Source organism: Nilaparvata lugens, chromosome 4, assembly GCF_014356525.2.
Source record: "Nilaparvata lugens isolate BPH chromosome 4, ASM1435652v1, whole genome shotgun sequence".
Taxonomy (NCBI): domain Eukaryota; kingdom Metazoa; phylum Arthropoda; class Insecta; order Hemiptera; family Delphacidae; genus Nilaparvata; species Nilaparvata lugens.
In genome coordinates, this window is record NC_052507.1 from 60519426 (window position 1) to 60544134 (window position 24709).

Below are 24709 nucleotides of genomic sequence, written 5' to 3' on the forward strand. Positions count from 1 at the left end.
AAATGCTGAGCTATCCTAAATTCCTACTACTCTCGTATGTGATGAGCTCACGTGTTAGCGATGAGTGGCTACTAATTATATAGGAAGCAACAAGCCAATATAATGAACGGTAGCTACGGTATTCAAATGAGATGGGGGCTGAGGGCTCTCCAACCGTGGAATGCAGGCCTCTACAGTCAAACAGATTGGATCGGAGTTATATGGGATGATGGTGATGGATGGACTAACTGCAGAAGGTGGGAAGAGGAGAAGGATGAGGAGTGAGTGATTGAGAAGAGAGAGAGAAAATGATTTTTGATTGAAGGGAATTGGAGAAAGGAGAATGAGAAATGAAGGGAACAGGTAAGGAAAAGAAGTGAAGAGAAATGAACCAGAGAATGTTGAGAGAGAGAAGAACGAGGAAAGAGAAACGGTGGTGTGGAAGAAGAGGACGATCAGAGGGAAGAACGAATAGCATGAGAGAGAGGAGAATAGGAAGGATTTGGTGACGAAGATGTAATGACGGTTCAAGAAAAAATAGGAGAGAAGTGAGAAGTTTGAAGAAGAAAATCGGATGATGAATAACAATGAAAAGGTGTGGATGTGGGAGGAGATATATTACGGAGAAAATGGAAAGAACCGAGCTGGGAGGGGGGGGGTGTGAAATAGGAAAATCAGCTGACAAAGGCGAGGAAATGAACGGAAACAGAGAAAAGCTGGAACTTAGAAAAGAAAAGGAAGCGTGGAAACGCTAAGGATTTCAACACAAATACAAGGAAATGATCAAGAAGAGAAAGAGGAACACGAGAAATAGAAGTAACAGTCGTTGTTGATGGAATTAGTAGAGGAAGAAATTGAATAGTGCTGAGGAGATGTTAATGAGAATTTTTGGAGTATAGAAAAAAGGAGTGTCGTAGTGTAGTAGTAGTGTAATAGTTGTGTCGTAGTAGTGTCATGAGGAAAAAGTAGAGATCGATGGAAATGAGTTGGAACAATCAGTGAATGTCAAGTAGCATTTAGAAAGAGATTTTATCATTTGAAGTAGTTTAGAAGAATGTAGGGAAAAGAGAGCCCATATCATGATGGACAAGAATATGAGGTGGATAGAAGAGCAGAAAAATCAGGCTGCTAGAGAAGGCTGTATCATAGATAAAGGATAAGCATAAGCACTATATTTCTTGTCTCTGGCTGTATAGACATACAGTATGAAGAAGAGACAGGCGAAATCAAGGAGAGAGAGAGTCATGAAAATGACGGAGAGAGATATAGGTTAGCGAGAAACTGTCAGTGAAGTAGTTTGGTGGTGATATGCGGTTATATCGTCCATCCAGCAGGATCAATCACATCTCGCAGTTAACGCTGGATTTGGTCATCAATCCATCAACGGATATGGATGCATTTGGATGTGGGACACTGTGAGGGGGTACACAGAGGAGGAGCTGCACTGAGGAGGGGTAGAGCGTTGAAGTAGTGGTGCGAATGTATTGAGGAGGAGGTGAAGAGGAACGCTGGTGAGGAGGAAACACTACGCACTAAGTCATCATTAGATATGGTTTGATTTGGAGGTGGTATTTGGGGAAATTTGTAATTAGGGAGAACGTGGAGGGATAGGCGTAAAGGGTGAGGATGTACTGGAATTTAAAAGAAAGATAGTCTTATGTTATTGGTAGTAGCTATCGAGATGCAAGGCATTTCGCTATTTTCAGTGTCAGTTCTTGAAACAATTTCTAAAAAGTCACGATTTTGGGAAAATATGTAATCAATTTTGACATGGCGTGAGAGATGAGTGTGGTACTGCGATAAAGAATGTCACTGGAATCAAACAGAGGAAGAGAGAAAAATTGTGTGGGTGTGTGTGTGAGAGAGAGAGAGTGATGTGAATTAGTGAGAAGGATAGTCACACTTTCAGCCCACTCAACCCGCATAGAGTAATATTGCCGATTGATTAGCTTTTATCCTCTCTACTTGTTCAGTTTGAGTTTTACTGTTTGTTGTGAGGCAGTGAATGTCCAATTTGATCAATAAATGGATTTGTAATGCATTTAAGATCAATTCTAGAAAACAAACAGGAAGGAAGCCTATTTTAATTTCACAATCAATATTTGTTGAAGAGACCTGAATAATAATATTTATGAAAATAACATACATTATTTTCTTCCACAATGATACACGCATATTGCAATAACATGAGTTTCAAAGAATCGTTATTCTGTAATTATTTACTCAGATTGCATTTCTCCATTTGAAGACCAATAGTTCACTGTAATTACGACTATCAAATCACATTTTATCAATCTCCAAAAATATTTAAGGCTATTTATAATAAGAATTTATACATGCTCAAAGATATTTATGCTTATGATTCTGTTAACAGAGAGAATTCAACTCAATTGAGAATTCAATTCTCCAGTAATTGGACAAACCTCACAGGATTGCATTGATCACTTCAAGTTGATGGAGTTGTCCATTAATTTATTGTACCTTCCATAATAAACTTGTTTTATCATGAATAGATTGAATACATAATATTACAAATTCTTTCATTGTATCATACATTGACTCTTTTCCACAAACTTACTCTCCAACACATTCCAAGCATTTTCGCATTATATAAGCTGCTACACAATTTCATTGTCAACTCTCCTTTCAACTTGCATAGAGGTCAGACCGTTTGGTGGGATAAGGGTTGTGGAACGCACCTTTTTCAGCATTGCTTTAAAGGCAATTTCTGCTCCAGAGAATATCCGTGTGCTTGGTAAGGGAGATAGAAATAAATGTGTGTATGAGTGAAGCAAAGTGCTCTAGGTAGAGCTTCCACGTACAATATCGCTTTGACTTCAAACCGTTTCAGTACTTTGTTCTTGCACTTTTCTCTAGGTCTAATTCAATATAAACTCCAGGAAAAAGCATGGAAAATCACTTCATGTCTTGTAAACTAGTTTAGTGTGATGTTGAAGTGTTCAACTATTGATGGATGGAATTGGATTTCTTATTTGATTTGAAGTACAAATCCCTGTTATGGTGTCTTTGAATTGAATTTAGTAGAATCGACTGATCTGGAATTCAATTTGAAGATTGTGAAAGTCGTTGAGAGTACATCTCCCATGATTTTGTTCTTCCTCCAAGATGGAATAAAATCACATTCACTATATCAAAATAAGTTCAGTGATTGAATGTAATGAGTGGAGTGAGTGAGAAAAATTTATGAATTTGGCAAAAATTGAGAGAAGTTGCTACTTAACTACAAGAATTTTTTTTGAAGAAGTACTTATCAAGTTCCCTTAATTCAATTACAACACTAGTTGTTTTAACTCTTCAAGAGCCATTTTCTAGTGAATATAATAAAGCCAATGCATGATCACGTGTTTTTGCTATGTTTATCAACGGCATTGGAAATTTCTGTTCCCCTTCATATCATCCTTAAATACACATTTTCTAAAAAAAACTCAACTATAAATCGATGCGCAATTCAAAGAGGAACATTCCTGTCAAATTTCATGAAAATCTTTTGCCGCGTTTGGCCGTAAATGCGAAAAATATAAACATAATAAAAGATAAAAGCAAGACCGCCGACTTCAATCATAGACCTAACTTCGCTTGGTTAAAAAAATCACGAAATTTCCTTATTTTCTCCTAATAATTTTCCTGAAATATAAGCATCAAGAAACGAAATACACCGTCATCAATGCAAAACCGAGATCATTTCACTCTTCGTAGGTTATTCCACATAATTCAACCTCGAGAAATAATAAACAGGTCTATTAACAACTAACCAAATGCGTTTCACCAAGCCATCAATCAATAAAAAAGCTCATTTCAAATTTCAACATCCCAGAGCCGGCTGAAAAGATGCGATGATCGTTAAAAAAGAAGGGATCTTTCAACTTCTGGATCCATTTTTTTCTCTCGTTATTTCTCTCTTTTTATCTGGCTATTTGGACTATTTTTCTTGCGCTGTCAGAACAGAATAATGCTGGGGCAGCTTTCAACAGTCTAGCTAACGAGGCAGATACTTGTCCGACGGATTTTCTCAGAGGAGTTTAGGTGTATGTGTCGTTGACGGTTTCAACGTTAACGGAATGGACTGATTCCAATTAACGTTAACTCGTTGATAAACTTGATGGGAAGTGTTGAATACTATGGCTATATGGAAAGTAGTTCATATTTAACTGATTTGTCCTATTGTTAAACTGACTTCATGGGAAAGTTCTCATCTGGTTTTCAGTTTTGGTAAAAATGTTCCAAAAAACTGAGGAAATTTTACTGAGAGAATATCTAGTATCACAGATGAGACATATTGTATTAACTTAAACCATGCAGGAATGAAGCTAAGGAAATTAAATGGATTCAATGCAAAAGACAAGAGTCGACATTAACTGGATTGACTGAAAAAAAAATAGTTTATGAACAATACACCTTTGAAAACATTGACTAGTTGTTATATAATCATGTTGTTGATAACTGCTAAGAACACAATGCATGTGGATTATAACCTCTTGAATAAATAACCATGTTGTTAATAACTGCTAAAAACACTATATTTCAATAAACTAACTAGTTTTTGACAAAACAACTACTTAGTTGGAAAACTAGTTCGTTGAAACAACGCCGAACTTTACAGCGAAGTTGTGGTGTATGTGGCCCAGTGAAACCCCGTCTGAATACCGAATTGCAACACTTTGAGTTTGGTTGAGACTTCTCGTTACAACTGGAATGGCACTTGTGGTGTTACACCCAAATTGAGTATGAGCTCAGGCGTGCAGACATCTCGTTACAACTAGAAAATTCGTAGAGGAATGGCAAGAGAAACAGTCAGAGGGCATTGTTGTGAATTGTGAGCGAAAGAAAGGGCGAGTAAGAAAGAGATAGATAGAGAGAAAAAGACAGACATAGAGAGTGTGAGAGAGAAAGAAATAGATAGAAAGATAAATTGAGAGACAGAGAGAAAGAAGGATAGTGTGTTGGAGAGAGAGGTGCCATTCTGAAATCGATAGTTCCTTCAACTCGTTCCTTTTCAGCGCTTCTAGTGATTTACACAATGAACATGGCAAGGCCAGGACGTAACCTCTCACCTTTGATTTGCTATTTCGTTGCACAGAAGTTAGTTCGTCACCTTGCGATCAACAATGATGTTTCTAATGAAATTACGAATTGAATCTTTTTGAATCAATTGTAATACGTTACTCATTAATAGGTGACATGTAAAATTACTCCCCCATATACAATCAATGATATTTTAATAGCTTTAAATCTGTGTTCTTGTTATTTTTAAGGAGTCTACATCAAACTATTTCATTTCAATAGTGTTGTCCAGAATTCGAAGAGGAGTTGATCAATTGTGTTGATGTTGTAATTGTAATTTATGTATTTTTAGTGTGCAACTCTTTGTATGGGGCATGGCCCCAATGACAAATAAAGCTATTTATTATTTATTATTATTATTATTATTACTCATTAATAGGAGTATCGAACCACCGAATTTGAAATTCCATAAAAATGAAAACTTAAATTACGAATTGAATGAATAATATCTAATCAATTGTAATACATTACTCATTAAACGCACTATTGAACCGCCAAATTTTAAATTTCATAAAAGTTATTGCCAACTTCTCTCAATAACCCAAGTAATGTCTATTGTTTCATATTTCAAAAAAGTGGATGATATTATCATAATACGTCTCATAACCTGCGCACAAGCCTAAGGAGATCTCATGTAGGCATAAAAAAAGACTCAACTTTATAATAGGTACTCTCAGGACCAACGAATGAAAAATTTGAAGAGAATATTCCATGTATGTAAAAGATACTCTCTATGATACAAATAACGTTTACGTTTGGTTCAGATACTGTGATACACAGAGAGATTTCAATAAGTTGCAAAGAATCATGTAGTGTTGGGCTAAAGTTGGCCTATGTATCTGATGAAGACATATTTTTGGAAGGATGGATTGAAAATAAGTTGAATAAAATTAATTATTCAAAGTTGAGGAAGTTTATAGAACGAAAGTCAGTCATGGCCAGCTGGTTTACGTCACAACGAACAGCGAAAGTTTAAACTCGTATTTTAGTGAAAAATTAATATAACTGTCTCTAAACCATAGAAATAAATTCACTTTTTACTTTAATGTGTCGCAAAGATTTCGAGGACTGAAAATTTCTAAATTTTTATGCGACTGTGTAAAAGTTAATCGCGGAAGTAAGCGATTTTTTCTCCAAACATTCATAATTTATTCTCTTTTCCTTTCCTCTCTTTCCTTTTTGTCAATATCTCTATTTCTCCTCCACTCACTCTCTCTCTCTCTCTCTTTCTGTCTCTCAAGCTCTCTCTCAAACTTTCTTCAACCCACCTACACGAGAAAAACCAACGAAAAATAATGTCAAACGGATGTAGCAGTCTAATGTGAACGAGGTCAAAATTCTTCAGATAAATGCTGAAGTTGGGACATTGAGCTACCGACTTACAGACAGCTGTTCCATCTGGTAATTTACGATCCAACCTGGCATTGGCTGTTACCTTTTTGAATTAATTACTTCACCAATCATAGGTGGACAGTCGTCATGGCGCCAAAATTTGAACTGTCGTAATTGAAGTGTTACTGAGGTTTGAACTACTACTGGAGACTTGAAATTTTAGGAAAGGGTAGATCTCTGATACTATGTGGAGTGCCGGGGAGATGATGTAATAGTTAGTGTAGAGAGAGGTGAAAGAGAGGGTTTGAGAGGGGAAACGATCCAGAGCCATCCAAGTGTAGAGAATTTATCGAGTCAGTCATTTGACGTTTTACCGAAATTAATTTTGAACGATTTCCAGTCCTCTCTTAAAAATAACACCAGAAATCGAGTGGAAATGCAAAATTCATGCTAGGTGTATAAATATGAATTACCCACCTATCTGTTACACCAAACGTCAAACTAAAGTTAGGGAATCTCAACCAAGTGTGTAACTGAATCCATGCGCGTGAATTGGGTTTGCAACACTTGATAAGTAATTTCAGTTGGAACGTTGGTAATCACACAATTTCTTATACTTTATACTACAACCATTTCTCTTCATCTACATGTTTCCTACGAATTATTCAAACTTAAATCCTAGTGTGGAACATGTTCAATTTAATCATGTTGATTCAAACATGTTCAATTCAGAATTAGCCGTGATTGAAATTATTGGACAAATGCTCATACTTTTAGCTCATTCTTGAAAAGAATAAATGCAAGTTCGAAGTTATTGAATTAAATTCTTTGTTTGTCCTGTTGCAGTTAGCAAGGTCTCATTGTAATTATTCTTCTTGAAAGGTTTAAAAATGACATAGATTTACCACATTACACTTCTCCATACATTGTGTACTCCAGATAATAGTACTGTTCTGTTTATGAACATTCTTATAGAATTTTTTTTTAGAATTAGTGAGACAAATCATGAAGAGTGGCGAATAACTGCATTTATTATACAGTTCATTCATCACAATATGAAGTATATGCATCCAATTAAAAGAAAAACGATTATTTTTTAGACAAGATATCTTTATGAATTGTACGATGATCAAGTTTACAATAAATAACACCATAGAGAAACAATAGCATGAGTAGATATCTCATGGTAAAGGGCTTTTATGTCGCAACTTCCACTGTTATCTCAAGCCGATATTTCATGTAATTCTTCCCCGTGAAGCTGTGTGACACTGGTAGTCTCTCATATTTTACCGTTCATACACTTCCACCCCAACAAAACAGTAAAATTCAACAATAATCAACAGTAAACGGCTTGAGATAACAGTAAAGGCTGTGACATAAACGCCCTATACCATGGGATATCTACTTACGCTATTGTTTTTCTATGATAACACCAACCCTAATACACGTTATCATGGATCTTTATTCTATCTGCTTGTTACGAGGAAATTCTTCTCAATTAATATGCATTCTAACCTAAATCTTATCCTCTAATGTGTTATAAGCTCATCAACCCCGATGCGTCAATACAACTCATCCCTGTAATTACTCCCAGAACAAGCATTCCGTTAAATGAAAATTCAAATAGCATTAGCAGTGCCGCCATCTCATTGTAGCTGAGACGCTGTGAATGTATTGCAGCTGTCTATCTTGCTGTAGATTATTGTCTGCGCGCGTCATGTCACCTTATTCCTCCTATTCCCTTGCCATTGTTGTCCTTCATGTTGGATCACTAATCTGCGTTCAACTGCTTGCTAAACTTGAACCTTGAATTACAAAATTGAGTCAAGTTGCTGCTTAGGACAAACTTAGACGCCTCTGTCATCTGGAATCTGGAATACACAACTCATACCCATAAATATTAGCTATATCTGGAATACACGACTTATACCTATAAACTATATCCAACATGAATCCAAATATTATGTACAATTAGAACTATAAAGTAGATATATACCTATTATCCATGTAAATAAATTTGGTGGTATCTATAGTCAACATAAACAATTGTACGATGATCAAGTTTACAATAAAAACCACCAACCCCAATTCACATTCTCATGAATCATACATGTTCTAAATCCAGTTTATATTCTATATCGGCTTCTATATTCTAGATCAATATGATACCTGTATCATATGAATATGTACTAATACTGGATATTATATATGTACTATTCCTGTTATTTATCTTGCTATAATTGACTTTATCCAAAGTCAACATCAACATACATGATATAGGCCTATATACAAACGTGTGTAGTTTAGAAGTTATACATCACTTAGGCTAAGTGAAAACATTAATTTTACTATATCAAAAGCTAACAAAGATTTACATAAACATGTGTAATTCAGATAAAATATACCAAAAAGCTATGTAATAATAATCTACTACTATATCTAAAGTCAATGTAGCTAAATACGAAAGTGTGATTTACTTGTATCATATAAATATGTACTAATACTGGATCTATATTCCTGTTATTTATGTTGCTATATTTGACTATATCCAAAGTCAACATCAACATAATTATATAATATAGAAATCTGTTTTACCGTAGAGAAAAGATAGTATAGGCCTAAGATGTTATGCTACCTTTTCTCTATTATATGGTTATACCTATTTATTCATGTAAATATATGAATATATGGTTATACCTACTTATTCATGTAAATATATGAATAGCTCTAATGTCAGAGTAGCAATAGAATGAGCATCCAAGTTCCTCTTGGCTATATTTCAAATTAGAGCAAGAAGTAGCAGTTTCTTGACAAATGCTGGTGAAGCATGCAATAGATAATAGGCTGACAAATGTCCAAGTTGGAGTAGAATTTGCATAGTATAGGTCAAGTGTAATGTGGAGAAATATAGGTCAAACTTGTGTGGGTGTGATTGAAGCTTTGTTTGATGTGGAACTGATTATGCGGATGCACTTTTTTGAAATTATTTGTGTTGATATTGATGATGATTAGGTTGTCATTGAAGCGAGTGGAGTGAGTTTTGACTTCGTGTGGAAAAAATTGTGACTAAGAGTAATTTATTCACTACAAATTACATTTGGATACATATAACTTGGGTTCAATGTAAGCTGTCGGAAGCTGTTGGAAGGAGAATATCGTAAATGAAGAGAGACTTCGATCTGAGGCTTGATTTCCTCAATGATTGGGAAACTAGTCTGTTCAGAATACTATCAACCCGAATGATTGGGTTAGGTACGTTGTTCTCAGAAAGTGACGATTCTGTGCATTTCATCTCCAAATGAAAATTCTTCTCTCTTCCATACAGATTTTCAATTTGGTTGCTTACAAGCTCAGCAAAACTTGGAAAATCATGGTTTTCAAATTATTTTCTATTTAATTATTTGATAACTACTGCTAACGTACTTTTGGATTCATTACGTTTATAAGTAAATTACAGAAAACCTGACATTATTTGAACAAATCCAAAATAAAAAATTAAATCACGCAATTCCTCTATTCTTCTCCATATTGATTTCGGCAACAGAATCATTAATGTACCGTACCAAAGCCTACTTTGGTTACACTACAGTAGGAATTAATAGCGCTTCATGATAGAGATCTCAATTATTATACGTTTATTGTATGCTTTGTGTAACAAATAATTAAATAAAAGCACACATTATGGAACGGCTCTACAACATTGACAGTGACTTAGTTGAATTTTTCAACAAATAATTATTAATGATTTGATTCGGGATGAGAAAATTATTCCCTGAACAACAAGGAATATCAAATAGTAAACTACCGAAAGATATTTTCTTGTCAACAGGTTTCATAATCAGAAAGAAGAATTTCGGTCTGGTAGAAGAAGAGATTCATATAATTTTCACACAGAAAACCACTATTAGTAACAAAAAATCATAACCAGATAATGTTGAATTGTGGTCAACTGAGCCTCAGATCAGCATCGAGATAAAAAATATAATCTATGTGACAATGATCATGGGTTTCCGTTGATGGCATTCCAATCTTGTTGACGTTGTTCCATTGCAAGTGACGCGGCTTTTTCTAATGTGATGCAAATTACAGTGAATGCTAGCATGTTTTTGGAATTCGAACCGCGCATACCAAACTGCATTACAACATGTCGCCGCTCTCAACATTTATCCTGCAATTTGTCGTGTCTGTGTTCATTACTCTGCCACCCCTTAATAACCAGTAGCCGTTTGTTTACAACATTTTCCTTCCATAGCCTTCCTACTGTTCCACATCTTCCTCACTGTTTTTGCTCTCTATTTTACACTTATTCCCTTGTTTTTCCTTCTTCATCCTACCCTTCTCTTCCCCATTTTCCCTTCCTTTCCTCTCCTTCCCTCTTCCACCCTTTCCTTCTCTCTTTCTCACCCTTGTTCTTCCTCCTTCATCCTTCCCTTCCCTCTCCTATTTTTTTCCTTTCTTTCCTTTCCTCCCCTCTTTTCCCATTTCCTTCTCACTTTCTTTTTTCATCTCCCTTTATTGTTGTTAGCATCATACTCCTCCTCCAAACACTTTTGCCCCCTTTTATATTATTCTACCACAAAATTTCTTTCTTAAATTCTACTTTACCCACTTCTACGATTTATCGTTTGATTACTGCTTCTAATGCTCATCCTTTTCCAGTTATTGTTGATCTTCTTGATCCTCTACATACCCATCATCATCCCATCCTCTCTTTTTTCCAAGATATATTTCTCATCACTTTATAATAATTATCTTCCTCCTTCTATTTCTTTTCGACCTCCTTCTTTTTCTTATCTTCCCTTCTCCTTCTCTCTGAGAATGGACTTCTTAAGATCCAAACTTCACCGTTTCATGTGGAAACATTACAGTAAAACCTTATCTTTCGCATATTTCATCTTCTTGTTCAATATTATTGTAGAACTCTTCAGTTTAATATGATTCACCATGTTATTCTACTGCTACTGGTATTTATTTTTAACGCTAGAACGTAAGTTGTATTTTGTTTTGTTAAACACATGAATAAAGGAATCTGAATCTGAATCCACGACATCTTCTTCTTAATCGTTCCCCTCCTCTTCTTTCAACTTCTTCTACCTGTCCTTCTCTACGTTTTTATTCTCTTCCGAACAGAATGAAGTTATAGTAAAGCTGATAATTTGATGAGAAAATGACAACTGAAGAGAATCATGATAGGATGATAGGATAGAATGTTGAATGAGAATAAATAATGTGGTGATAAAATAGGAGATCTGATAGAGTAGCTAGCTGATAAAGAAGATTGATTGCGACAGAAAAAGGAAAATGCCAAATCAGAGGAAGTAATATAACATGAGAACGAGAAGTAATGACAAAGCAAAATTAAGGGATGAAAAGACAGGCAATGAGAGAGAAGGGATGAGTTTTGAGGGCGCAAAAACAACGAATTTTGAACAAACTTGTCGCAACTAAAATGCACTAAGCAGAAAATATTGCTGCGTCGCTGAATTATTCAGAACATTCGACGCTGGCTGTTGTAGCGTACCCTAGCGCATATGGGCACTCGTTTTATTAAGTGTTGTTTGGCACTTCCCACAACATCTCTCATCTTTGTCTTCACTATCTCTTTCTCTTACTCTCTCTCTCTGTTTCCTCCTCTCTATTCATCTCTCTCCTTCACCTTACTCCCTTCCTTCACCACCTAATTCATATCCTTGTTCCCCTCCATCTTTCCTAAGTACTCTAATTTCCCTTGCACAGTTTGTACTTTTGACGTCTTACTCATTGCCTTCTCTATTAGTCCTCAAAATTACTCTCATTTTGCCAAGCCGCAGTCCTCGTTTGTGGAACTGTGTAGCAGTTTGTGTAACTTTAAAGTTAATTATGTGTAATATTAGACGAAGTTGGGTTGAATAGTACGATGTGCAAGTGGAGAATTGCTAGTACATGATTGTTCAATTACAATTGGATAATTTTACGCATGGCTCTCTCTTGCGATGTAGATTTGGATGGATAATCCGATCTACACTACTCAAATACTTAGGCTATTTGGCTAATTAGAAATTAAGGTGAAAAACAATATTGGAAAACTGTACTCCACACACTACATTCTCCACATGGGGGTTTTCGGGCTATTTGGCTATTGAAATCAATTGGGAAACTGTTCTTCACACACTAGGTGATTGGTTTTTCCATAAAATATTGAGTTTTTCTCCATAAAGCAAGAGTCAGTTTCCTCAGTCTGAAAATGACCAACAATAGGTCGAAATGTCGACACTCCTGAAAAATGAGTTTTTCTACATTAAAATTGTTTTTTATTCGAAGTTGAAATTAATAGTGGAAAAAATTAGTTCTCAACACAGTTTCTCCACAAACTAGCCAAGCAATGCTTGGCTAGTGTATGGAAATTCTACAGTTCGTGGATTATGGAGCTTGCAAGTTTTTTGGAATACTGAAAAGGTTACAATAAGGCTAAGATATTGAAAATAGCCTTCATATCATGAAATATAATAAGACAAATTCAGTTCATTCAACTATTCTACTTTCAAACTAACTTACTTTCTACCTTCTTGAATTTCAAGAGTCCTCATCAATTTCTTCTGTCAAGACACTAGTGTAATCAACTCACAATTCTCTCTGTCAATAAACTAGTGAACTCAATTTAATCAAATTGTCTCTACTGGAACATACAATCATGCACCAATAATGGTCATGAGGGAAGACTTTTGACAAAAAATACATAAATTCAGTAAACTAGTCGGAGTTAGAACAACGTTTGTTCGGAAATTGGACGCCCAGTGTGTATTTACACCCAAACTGCACACGAAACGAGGTTTTTATTGGCAGTTTCCGGACTTAGTCACTCAATTAAGTAATGACAGTGACGCGAACACGAGGGGTGCTGCAAACACTGTTCTAAACAAGTTAACTTTCATTATTAGGTGGCCGACTTTTTTCGGCGCAAAAGTTGATTCGAGAGGGCAAACATGGGATCTGCTCTGGGAATTGAGTGACTGCCCGGTAAAAAACGATACTTTTCTGTCTAATCCTGTTTCAAAATGATTCGTTTCTACAAAGTAGAAACGGTTCGTCTCTACAGAATTTAGTTTAGAATGATTCGAGTTTGAGTTTAAAATGGTTTGACCGACAAAGTTTGGGTTTGCAATGTTTTTCCGCACTGGGATGCGTAAACATGATATGGGTAATGCTTGGAATTCTGCCAGTCTGTTACTGGAGTGTTGCCTTAGCCAACCTCAACTTAGTTGTTTTCATGTTCCCAAGGTTGCAAATTTATAGGTGTTTGTGTGTTGGTTATGATTGTTTTCGTCTATATCTCTCGTTCCATATTTTCTCTCCATTTTCGTTTCTCGCTTCGTTTGATGATCCTGTGCACCAGACTACAATGAACTTCAACTCTTATCAGATCTCCTCCTATCACTGTCTTACAACCTGGAAATTAATTTTTAAATCCTCTTCCAACTTTGGAGATTCCCTTAAGCTCCACAATAAAGATTCTTCATGTTGATGCTGAAAACCAATCTTGATGAACTTTTATTCTACAATCTTTTTTTCCACTGAGTGTGATAGCGTTGTTCACATGCATCTTGTGCAGGATGATAATGACAAAGTTATAAAGATAAATGAGAGGATCTACAAATTTGGATGGGTACCGTCCGAACCACTGGGATAAATGGGTAATTGTGATAATATTCTGGATTTGATTAGAATGCGAAATCGTGTAGCCTAAGTGAAATTGAAATTGAAATATTGAAATTGGTTTATTTGCCATAACATTTTACAATCAGTACTTACATTAAACATATGATAGATACTATAAATAATAAGTGAGTTATTATAAGTGAATAAATTTATATTAAAAGGCACTACCGGCGTAAGTGGAACTTGTTGAACATTCAACAACTTGTGGAACATTCCATGAAGTATGCGAATTGATGTTTATCTATAGTTAATCTTGTAAAGTTTCGAGTATAAGGATTTAGTACAGACGGACGAAGGTTGTGTAAATGTGTATTCAAAGTAAGATGCTGATTATTTCTATTGGCATGTGTAATGATTTTCCCTACAAAGACCTGTCGTAGCGTTGGAACCCCAAATTCAACAAACAAATTCCTGCTTGGATACAGTCTAGGCCGTTTTAGAGCGGCTCTAATCAAATGCTTTTGCAGGGTAAATATTCTATTAAAGTGCGTGTCAAAGGTACCCCCCCCCTAATTCTATTCCATATTGGAACAAGGAGTGACCTAATTGGGAAATAAGTTTATCACATTCGTATGAATTACATTGATAACTGTTGAATATAATTACTTATTTTTGATAAGGTAGAATTCAATATAAATGGTATAGATAGAACACAACTAAAAAATCGAACAATACACACTTAATGCAACAAAAATGTTTATAATATTCGACAATATTTTTGTACTGGATAATATACATCTCACCATAACCAGTAATAATAATCCTATTACAATACTGTATCCTTAAAATCCTGTGAGTTTCAAATGTTTTGGAAATGCCTATGCAAATTAAATGAATATCTGCAGCGAGTACCTAATAGCTAGGCTGTAAAATGTTTAATGGTCACAAAATCGCGTTCATCTCAAGTTGGGCGGCCGAAAATTGTCTGGTAGCCTATCTCTATTTGTCAGGCATTGAAAACGCCGGCCAGTCTTAGTAGCTCCCTGGAGATTCACTCGATTGGCAGAGTGGTTTTAGTGTCTATCGATTCATTCCCTTTTCCTGTTTCTTCTCCTTCTCATCCTTATTTCTCTCTTCTTCATATTTTTCATCCTCTTTTCCGTATTCTTCTCAGTTCTCTCAGTTCGCCTGTTGTTCGAGTTTCTTCCAGTCTTCCTCTTTCTTCTTCTTCTTCTTCTTCTTCTTCTTCTTCTTCTTCTTCTTCTTCTTCTTCTTCTTCTTCTTCTTCTTCTTCTTCTCCTTCTTTTCCTCCTCCTCCTCCTCTTCCTATCCCGCCTCCACCTACTCCTCGTTCCTCCTCGTTTCCTCTCTTCTCGCAGTATTATCTTCTTTCCATTTCCACCTACTTCTCGCAGTTCCGTTGCTGTTGGAGTGTTTGGCCTGTCGGAAGTTGTTTTCCTTTTGATGATTGGCCACTCAGTTTCTTTCGATAAAAAATGTTTTTCCCGTTGAATTTTCTGGGCTCTAGAAGTCGGCGCTCACTAATCTATGGCGACCATCAACGTTTCCAGTTCACTTGCCATATGACCCTTGTAAAGGTACCCACAACATAATCTATACCGCTCTTCCTACACGTTCAAGATATATATCACATTTCACTCCCACACTTTCAATTTCTCGTTTTTCATCACGTCTACTGCTGTATCTTATTGACTTCTGTCAAAATAAAAACGATATTCACTGACATTTTCCAATTGTCATACCTTTTTACATACTTTAATTTTCATGACCTCCTCCTCGTGATGCTAGAATCAGAATTCAATGACGTTTATGCAGGAATTTATAAAGAGAAACACAAAGTTTTGAAATTTTTGAAAGTGTATTGCTCGGATAGTTGAAAATTGAAACGCAAAATATTTGAAACGTTGATAATGTATGGCAAAGGACTGAGATTGATTAATATGTGTTCCTTAAAATCACATGAACTATCCTTTCAAAACGAATGGTTCGTGCTCAATTAAGTTTTTCTTCTTGCAATTGGGATGTATCTTACAAAGTTTTCCCTGAGTACGACTCAGTGTTTTCTTTCAGAAATAAGTTAACCAAAATACGATGCAAGCTAATATTATACTTCTCACAAATGTCTGAAGTTTCATTCTTGGTGGGATGGGCTAACGATAGGCCTGGATATTTGAGAAAACTATCCATATTTAGAAAACTGAACCTATTCTACACTAATTTCTATTTGGAAGATTCATTCTACACTCTACGTCAGAGTTGAAACTAAACGACTAGAATCTAGCGGATATTTGGAAAAAGTATCTGCAACTGCTTCAAGAGAGCATTTGGTTCCAAAAACTTATGTTTTCTGTTTCACTTAGCAATAGCATTATCATAACCTGTTCACCTTGAGGCGACCATGGTTCATCATAATAAGGAAGATTAAGAGATAAACTTCACCACTGAAACAATGAAAGGTTGGAGAATGAAACGATCGGAAAATGAAAACCTCCAGATTTTCAACAGAGGAAAGTGAGTTAGCCGCCACGCTACGGGGTGTGTGCATGCGTGTTGGTGAGAAGGAAAGGGGAGAGGAACTGTTGTTTGTCGACATTGTAGCTTTGTGGGGGTTATGGGGGAGAAAGGTGAGCAGGAGAAGAGTGATCGAGAGGAGGGTGGATGAAGAGGGAATGCAGGAGGAAAAAGAGAAGGATGAGGAAGAGTATCATGAGGAGGAGTGTGACATGAGCAGGTACAGGGGGTGGAGGAGTATCAGAAGGTGGATGATGGTGAGGAGTACGAGTAAGTAGAGGAGTAACAGGAGGTGGAAGAGAAGGTGGAAGAGGATGAGGAGTAGGAGGAGGAGTGGGAGAGTAAAGAGGAGGAAAATTAGGAGGAGGAGAAGGAGAAGGATGAGGAGGAAAGGGTTAAAAGTGAATGAGGGACAGATCGAAGAGTGAGTAGAATTGCCTCAGTGTCGCCAACTTGAGGGATAGGAAGCCTGGAGGGACAGCTGATGGAGAGGAGGAGGAAAAGGAGGAATAGTAGTTGTGGGAGGAGTGGAAGGTAGTGGAGGAGGAGGAGTACACTGGACAAATCCGATTAGTAGTCATGCTTCGTGTAATGTGCCAATGTTGTACTTGCTTGCCAGTGTCGGAACTCTGGTGCAGTGGCTTGGCGGGTGTTTTATATCCGTCTAATCGCTAAAACCCCCTCAATATCCCCCTTGTACCCCTCAATACCCTCCAAACCCTTAATGAGACAGACGGCATTGCAGCCATGACTCAACATGCTAAGCTGCTACCTTAGGCCGCTTACAGTGAATGAAAAGGGTGGGTGGTCCCACCTTATATCGTGTGAGTTTTAAGTGGTAAATCCCCATGCAACACATTTTTGTACTCGAACTAGTAATTTATGGTGATTTCAACTTTAAAAACTTGTCATTGATGATTTTATGTTGAGAATTATGCAGGATATCGCAGAATTTTGTCAATAGACTACTTGAATTACCCACCTACTTTACATTAGACTTTGAAATGTAGAATAATTCGATCTGATTGATCTTTATTCTTAGAATAAAATGCTGTCTTTAATACTTTGCTATTCATTATGTATTTTATATTGATAAGAAATAACGTCATAAACGTGAACTGCATCTAGTCTATCAACTCTATATAAGCTACTCGATTACATAATAGCTGAATCTTGTTGTATTGTCTGACTTGAAACATTATACACATTCAAATCTATCAGTTGCTGAATCAAATATCAGGTTCAACGTTGAGTGCTGTTTGTAGCTTCTCCTTGTTCCTTTGGAGAACTAGGTTTATATTCAACTAACCTTGTTTCGAATCCATTTCTATCTTGGGGAAAACTTTTACCTCCAATTTGGGCAAGGGTACCCAAAGATTCTGATATCTATCACGAACTTTGGTATAGTAGACTACTAACATTGAATTATAAGACTAGTATAATCATGTTTTCGTAATCTCTTATTGTATTCTTCCAACCTAATATTTCCAGCATTCTAGTAGCCTAGTGTACTAATGCTCTAGTATTCCAGTATTCCGTAATCTATTATTGTATTCTTCAAACCTTATATTCTCAACATTCTAGTAGTCTAGTGTACTAATGATCTAGTATTCCAGTATTCCGTAATCTCTTATTGTATTCTCCCAACCTAATATTTCCAGCATTCTAGTAGTCTAGTGTACTAATTCTCTTGTATTCCAGTATTTTTGGTAGACCACTCTACTATCCCCTCCCCAATTTATGCAACTGAGAATCCTCTCTACAAAGGGTATTTTAGTCCATTCCCAAAACAGTCCTACCCAAGCAGACAAGCCACTGTCACAAGCCCATGTCCTAATTAAATCATACAAGTGTGGCCGACTTGAGTGTTCGCTGAGAGGACAATTCCACCATTTTCACAAATTTCAATGCAGAACGTGCAATATGGACAAGTGCTGTAGCGGGACTCAATTTGCACTGTCAGTATTCCACTTCAATGCTTCCCATTCAAACAATGCTGACAGAATGAAGTGAGACAGTTGCTTGAAAAGTCTGCACCGCAGCGGCAGCCAATTAAATTCAAGTGACGTAGACAATGGCAAGCCTACGGTTATACACAGTACGGCTAAATGCAGTATATCTTTATACTGTACTACTAAACACAGTACATTTATTTGCAGAATAGCTATACAGATATACCAATCTATCTGCTCTATGCACTATGCAGATCTACCAAATACAGTACAGCATTAAACAATGTGATATACAGAATAGTTCTAAGCAGTAGTACCATACTACTGAATAGTACACAGCTATACAGTAATGTCTTGAGCAGTATGACTATATAGAGTACATCTACATGTCGTACTGTTGTATGCAGTACATATCTACATACCATACACTACGACGAGAAAAATGAAAATTATGCTTCCCAAATGCATTACGTATTTGATTTGAAACTAGCACTCACTGAAATCACTCACTCATTCTCTTCAGTACTCACTCATTCTCTGCAGTACTCACTGAATTCGAGTACACTCTGACAAATGAACACTATCCTCTCAAAATCAGTGGGTGAACTGGATTTGTCAGTGGTTAATTGACACTATCAACATCTATTGATGGAATTAATTAACGAGCTTTTTTCGAAATAGGTTGGTCCTGATCATGTGCATTAGCTTTGTGAAATTATTGTGTAGTACAGAGCTATTTGAATGGATGGGTGGAGATCAAAGTGATTCGCTACATGTATGAACTCGTATTGTGTTCGTCTCTGTTTCAAAGAGATTTTTGTATTGAATTTTTCCGTTATTATTATCAATTATTATGCTGATTGATCGTCAGGTACTAAAAAATTTAAATTAAGAAGTTTTATGCTGATTGATCGTCAGGTACTAAAAAATTGAAATTAAGAAGTTAAGCTTAAGCCGTATCCACACTGAACAAATGATCGACAAACATGTTTGTTGAAAACGTTTGGACAAATTTTATTCTGTTTGACAAACAATTCATGCCCGTGGCCAGTGTGGACGAGACACCAAACAAGATATTTGTAAGTGGGATGAACAGGTTTCATGTTTTACAGCTGTCAACACTGAAAATGTTTAGAAAAACAGTAAATTTTTTTGACAAACAATGATTGTCCAAACTTTTTAAAATGTTTGTCCCTGAGCTCCTCAACAAACATTTTGCCGAACATTTATGTCGAACATTTGTTAAGTATGGACACGGCTTAGTTTATCATTAGTGTACTATTGATGTTCGATGATATCCATGTGGAATTTTGTGTTTTATGAAAATATGGACATTTGCTTATTACTCGAGTAGTGTGGGTCAATTGAACAATACTATGGGAATAGAACATCACTATAGGGGCTCAGATCATATCAGTTTTCTCCGAAACAGAACTTGGGTTTCACATATTGATGCAAAGTATTCCATGATCAATAATAATTATTCAAAATTCTCTGCAGACCATATCTATGGAGATAGATAGGATATTTCAATTGCACAAATACTGATGTGTACACTGATGGGTACAGATAGTGATGGCTACAAAATTTGATATTCCATTTTCATTTAAAAAACAATTCATTATAATATTACATTAATTACACTAGTTAGAGTAATAGCAGTAGTATAATAATTAGTTATAATATTACTCTATTAATTTCTGTTTCAATGATGGATGTGGAACAACATTTTATAGCTACTGAATTCCCAACCAGTAGTAGGCAAAAGAAGCATTGTAAGGTTAGAGTGATCACATAAATGATAAAGCTAGCCCCATATTCTTATTGCGGGTTTCGCCATACAACATACACTCTTGTCCGCGCTTCAAGAGTTATGTATTCTCTGGCTGCAATATGGGGAAGATTACTCCCCCGATGCCATAATTAATAACCTTTTAGCTTCTCTGGAACACCTGGGCATCGTGTGTTCCATAGCGATATTCACTTTAAACTGTCACAATCTCCTATTAATAATACCAACGTTTCCCATCTAACCAGAACTGAAAGTTCAAACTGAATCCCATACTACATACACTCGACCCATGGAAATAAATTCCTGGTTTTCTGAATAACGATTTACCCTTTATATATAGGTACTTTATGTGATGAGGTAGGCTGAACATAAATATACTGTACAGCAGGTAATTTGCAATTGCTTTTCACTAAGCCCTTTGAAAATAATTGCTAGCAATGCATACTATACTAACCTAGGTTACATTAAAGTTTGAGTGCTTGTTTACAGCCATTGTAGTTTCGGAATTATATTCCGATGAGTTTAATATTGTTCGTGATATTCTATTGTGAAAGGAACAACGTATTAGGTATTATGGTTCACTGTATGATTCAAGTAACCCAAATTATTTTGTTATTACTACGAGAATACTGCCTATGGCCATTATATCTCTTAGAAATCAGAATTAACAAGCTCTTCAAATTAACTATTTACCTATTTTTTCAACGACATCAATTGATTCAAAATAAATTATCACAATATGCGTCGCTAGTTGGAAAATATATTATTAATAATATAAAAATATAATAATATTAATAATATTAATATAAAAATAATATAAAAATATTATTAATATATACTCCTTAGTTACCTTATTACCTTTTAGTATACTGATAGCTTTCCAGTTACACCAAAAAGTAAATATAATAGCATAAGCTATTCATAAGCTATGATGAAATATATTATGAGCTATGCTATCTCCTCTCTATGGTTCTTCTATGTACTGAAGGAGCTGAAGAATGCTAAGCTTCGGAAGGGATTTTATTAAAATACCAAAGATCCATATTTTCTATTTAAATATTCAATAATCACTTCCCAAATCAATATTAATACAGAAGTATATTACTTCATCAATATTCCTTTTTCCAAATAGTTATAAATGCACAGGCAGATCAGTCAAATTTAGAATAAAGGAATTTACTTGAGGAAGGTGCAGTTTGTTCACGGAACGCCCCTCTCGAATTCTTTTGGTAGATTCCTTCCAACTTCAAGTGGGAGATCGACCAATCACACGCTAGTGTCCTTGAAGTGTATATTACAAGTCCACACCCACACTTAGCTCCCATTGGCTGATGACATTTATTTAAAACTTCATTTTGTTGAAAAATGTGCTTCAACTTCAGACACCGTCAACTAATCATATTCCAGTACAGTTTGATGCTTGACCATGATGCACTCTCTTTGGATAATTACAACGTAATTTGTATACTTCTCTAACTTAATATTTATATCCTACATTTCAATGAAATAGCATTGATGAAACTGAATGATGGCTGTGATAATAATAGGAGTAGAAATTTGGAGATAGTAAACTATTATTATCGTCGTATTAAAGGAGAAGAGAAACTCACATAAGAAGGAAATTATAAATTGATGTTATTATTTTGTGGGCACCAATGATTGATCAGCAGGTCACCTACCACAAATCACCAACAACAGAAATACAATAATTTTTAATCATTGGAAAACGTGAATATGTTTTCCTGAAAAACAATGGAGAAACCTGTTACTGTTGAATCAATTACTTCTCAGATATTTCTTATTCAGTTATCAAGACTTCTGAACTTCCCGTTCGGAATAGAATTCCTTTTCCAAAAATATTGTTACTAAATGAGCAAAATATCAGTCATGATTCGTTTCATGCATAGAACACGTAGCTACTTTTGCAATTAAAACATTAAACGAGAAAACAATACATCCATTACATCCTATTCACACCGGATGAGCACCAGAGCACCTACTGAGCTACGTTCAGTAATAGCTGTTACTGCACACAGTCACTGTTACCAGTATACAAAGTAACTGTTACAGATATAGTTCTCAGTGATTTCCATTCCATTCATCCATTGTTACCGCATAGCGAATTCTTTTGTTTTCGTTTGCCGCGGAATAACAAATATTTTGCTTCAATTCTATCCTTGGGATTACTGCCACAATTCCATTGGAGGAAAGGTAGGATTGGATTAGTACAACTCTTGCAACTCGGTATTGAAAACGAAGAATCCCACCTTGTCCTAGATTGATTCGAGATTAAACATTCAGGATTTTTCTTATATTTTCTAGAGTTTATTCAATACCCTATGTTACTAACTAACTTGTAGTATACGATCACGTATATAATATTATAGTTGTGTACAATTCCTTGTAGGTAGCATTTTATGAAAGATGGGTAAGTTTATTATAATACTTGCAGCTATAATTATACTGGTTTATTATAATACGTGCTGTGCAATGGGGAAAGTTTTGTGTTATAATATGCAATTTCCCAATTTGTCGATACTACAAAGTATTACATTATCTGAACATTTGAATATTTTGAGAACTGTCAGCATTGAAATCATGAACAAATGAAATTAATTTAATGTATTTTATTTGTTGCAGGTTTGAAAACATTAAGGATTGGCTACGCTGAGTTTCGTTTAGTGAGTGTTTGTGAAGCAAAGCATAAGCCAAGGCTTTTGGACTAGTAGCTACTTCTTCAACATTCTCCTCAAATCGACCCAGTGACCTGATTCTATATTTTTCTGTAAGTACAATAATCTTTCTTCCGCTGATTGTCTACTCAAATTTTCCTTATTTGCTCAAAAATCTAACATTGTTATAATGAATCATCGATCGTTATATTCGGCTGAATTTTGCTGTGAGTTCTTTTTCTAGTTCTCTACTAAAATAGATAAAATTAGTATAATTATTTATTGCTACTTCATTCACATTCATGAAATATTTAATTGTATAATCATTATTTGCCAGAAAGATTGCATTTAACCCTACTATTTTGTGAGTTTGATTATTTTTTCTTCCGCTGGATTTTCGATTCAATTCTTCTCGTCTTCTAGAAATATTATTATTGGCACAAAAGTTGTATTAAACACTGAGTGTCGGCTCCACAACAGCCGGTTAAATTTCAACCGTGAGAATTAATCATTAATAGTTTTATCAATGAATAATTTATCCGACACTAATGACAGGATTATGTATACAAACACAGAGGCTCGGTTGCACTGTATTGTGAGGCTCGGTATATCTGAATTCATGGAAAACTGTATCTATTCTATTGATGAGAAGTGTAATCTACTAAGCAGCTTCTATGACATGAGCCGAGCTTTTGATATAATATCTCATCCCATCTTATTACAAAAGCTCAAATTCTATGATTTTGATGACATGTCAACCAATTTAATTGCCTCTTACTTGAGTGATAGACACCAAACTGTTTTCTATGATGGGTGTTTTTCTAATTATTTAAAAGTGTTATCAGGTGTTCCACAGGGATCCACACTAGGTCCTATCCTCTTTATTATATATGTTAATGATCTTCCTCCAGCAATCAGTTGTAAAAATGTAAAACCATTTATGTTTGCTGATGATTTGGCTGTTCAAATAAAAAATAATAGTCTTTCTGGTAGCTTACATACGGTTGATGAAATAATTGAAGATTGGACAGCTTCTAATTCATTGTGACTTAATAAGGACAAAACTCAACTTTTGGAATTTGGATTTAGATTACAACCTGACAATGCAAAGTTTCTCGGTATTACAGTTCAAAGCAATTTAAAATGGGGCTTACACATCAAAATATTATGTGGCAAACTGTCGAAGGGAATTTTTATGTTAAATAGATTGAAGTTCATTGTTGATAAGAGTGTTTTAATTTCAGTGTATTTTGCTTATCTTCATTCTCATTTGTATTATGCTGTTTTTGCCTGGGGTAATGATACGAATGTAAATAAACTATTTGTGTTACAGAAACGAGTAGTAAGGGTCATTTGTAATGTGAATAGTCGTTTTCACTGTGTAGATTTATTTAAAAAATTCAAGATTTTGACAGTACCAGCTATTTACATTCTTGAATGTCTTATGTATGTGAAAATTAATTTAGCAAGTATTTCTGTAAATAACAACGTTCACAACCATTACACTAGAAATTCTGAATCGCTTATAGTGAACCAGTGCAATTATACAAATACATTGAACTGTTTTAAGGAGTTCGGTATAAGAGCTTATAATAAGCTTCCTGCACATTTAAAAGAGCTAGAAGTGGGTAATTTTAAAAGAGCCATAAAAAAGATGTTAATAGAAATATGTCCATATAGAAAAGAGGAGTTTCTAATTTGAGGGTATTTTGTTTGATGTTTGTATGCTTGTG

General features: G+C 35.4%; 1 protein-coding gene across 6 annotated transcripts in view; it reads left to right on the forward strand.

The window, feature by feature from the left end:
* LOC111052991 (RNA-binding protein Musashi homolog Rbp6) overlaps window positions 1–24709 on the forward strand; it is a 276734-nt gene that overhangs the window by 70971 nt on the left and 181054 nt on the right. For all 6 annotated transcript variants that reach the window (XM_039426065.1, XM_039426063.1, XM_039426076.1 and 3 more), the window contains exon 2: window positions 22945–23089. The gene's annotated coding sequence lies outside the window, so the exon portion shown is untranslated. The remainder of the gene's footprint in view (window positions 1–22944; window positions 23090–24709) is intronic.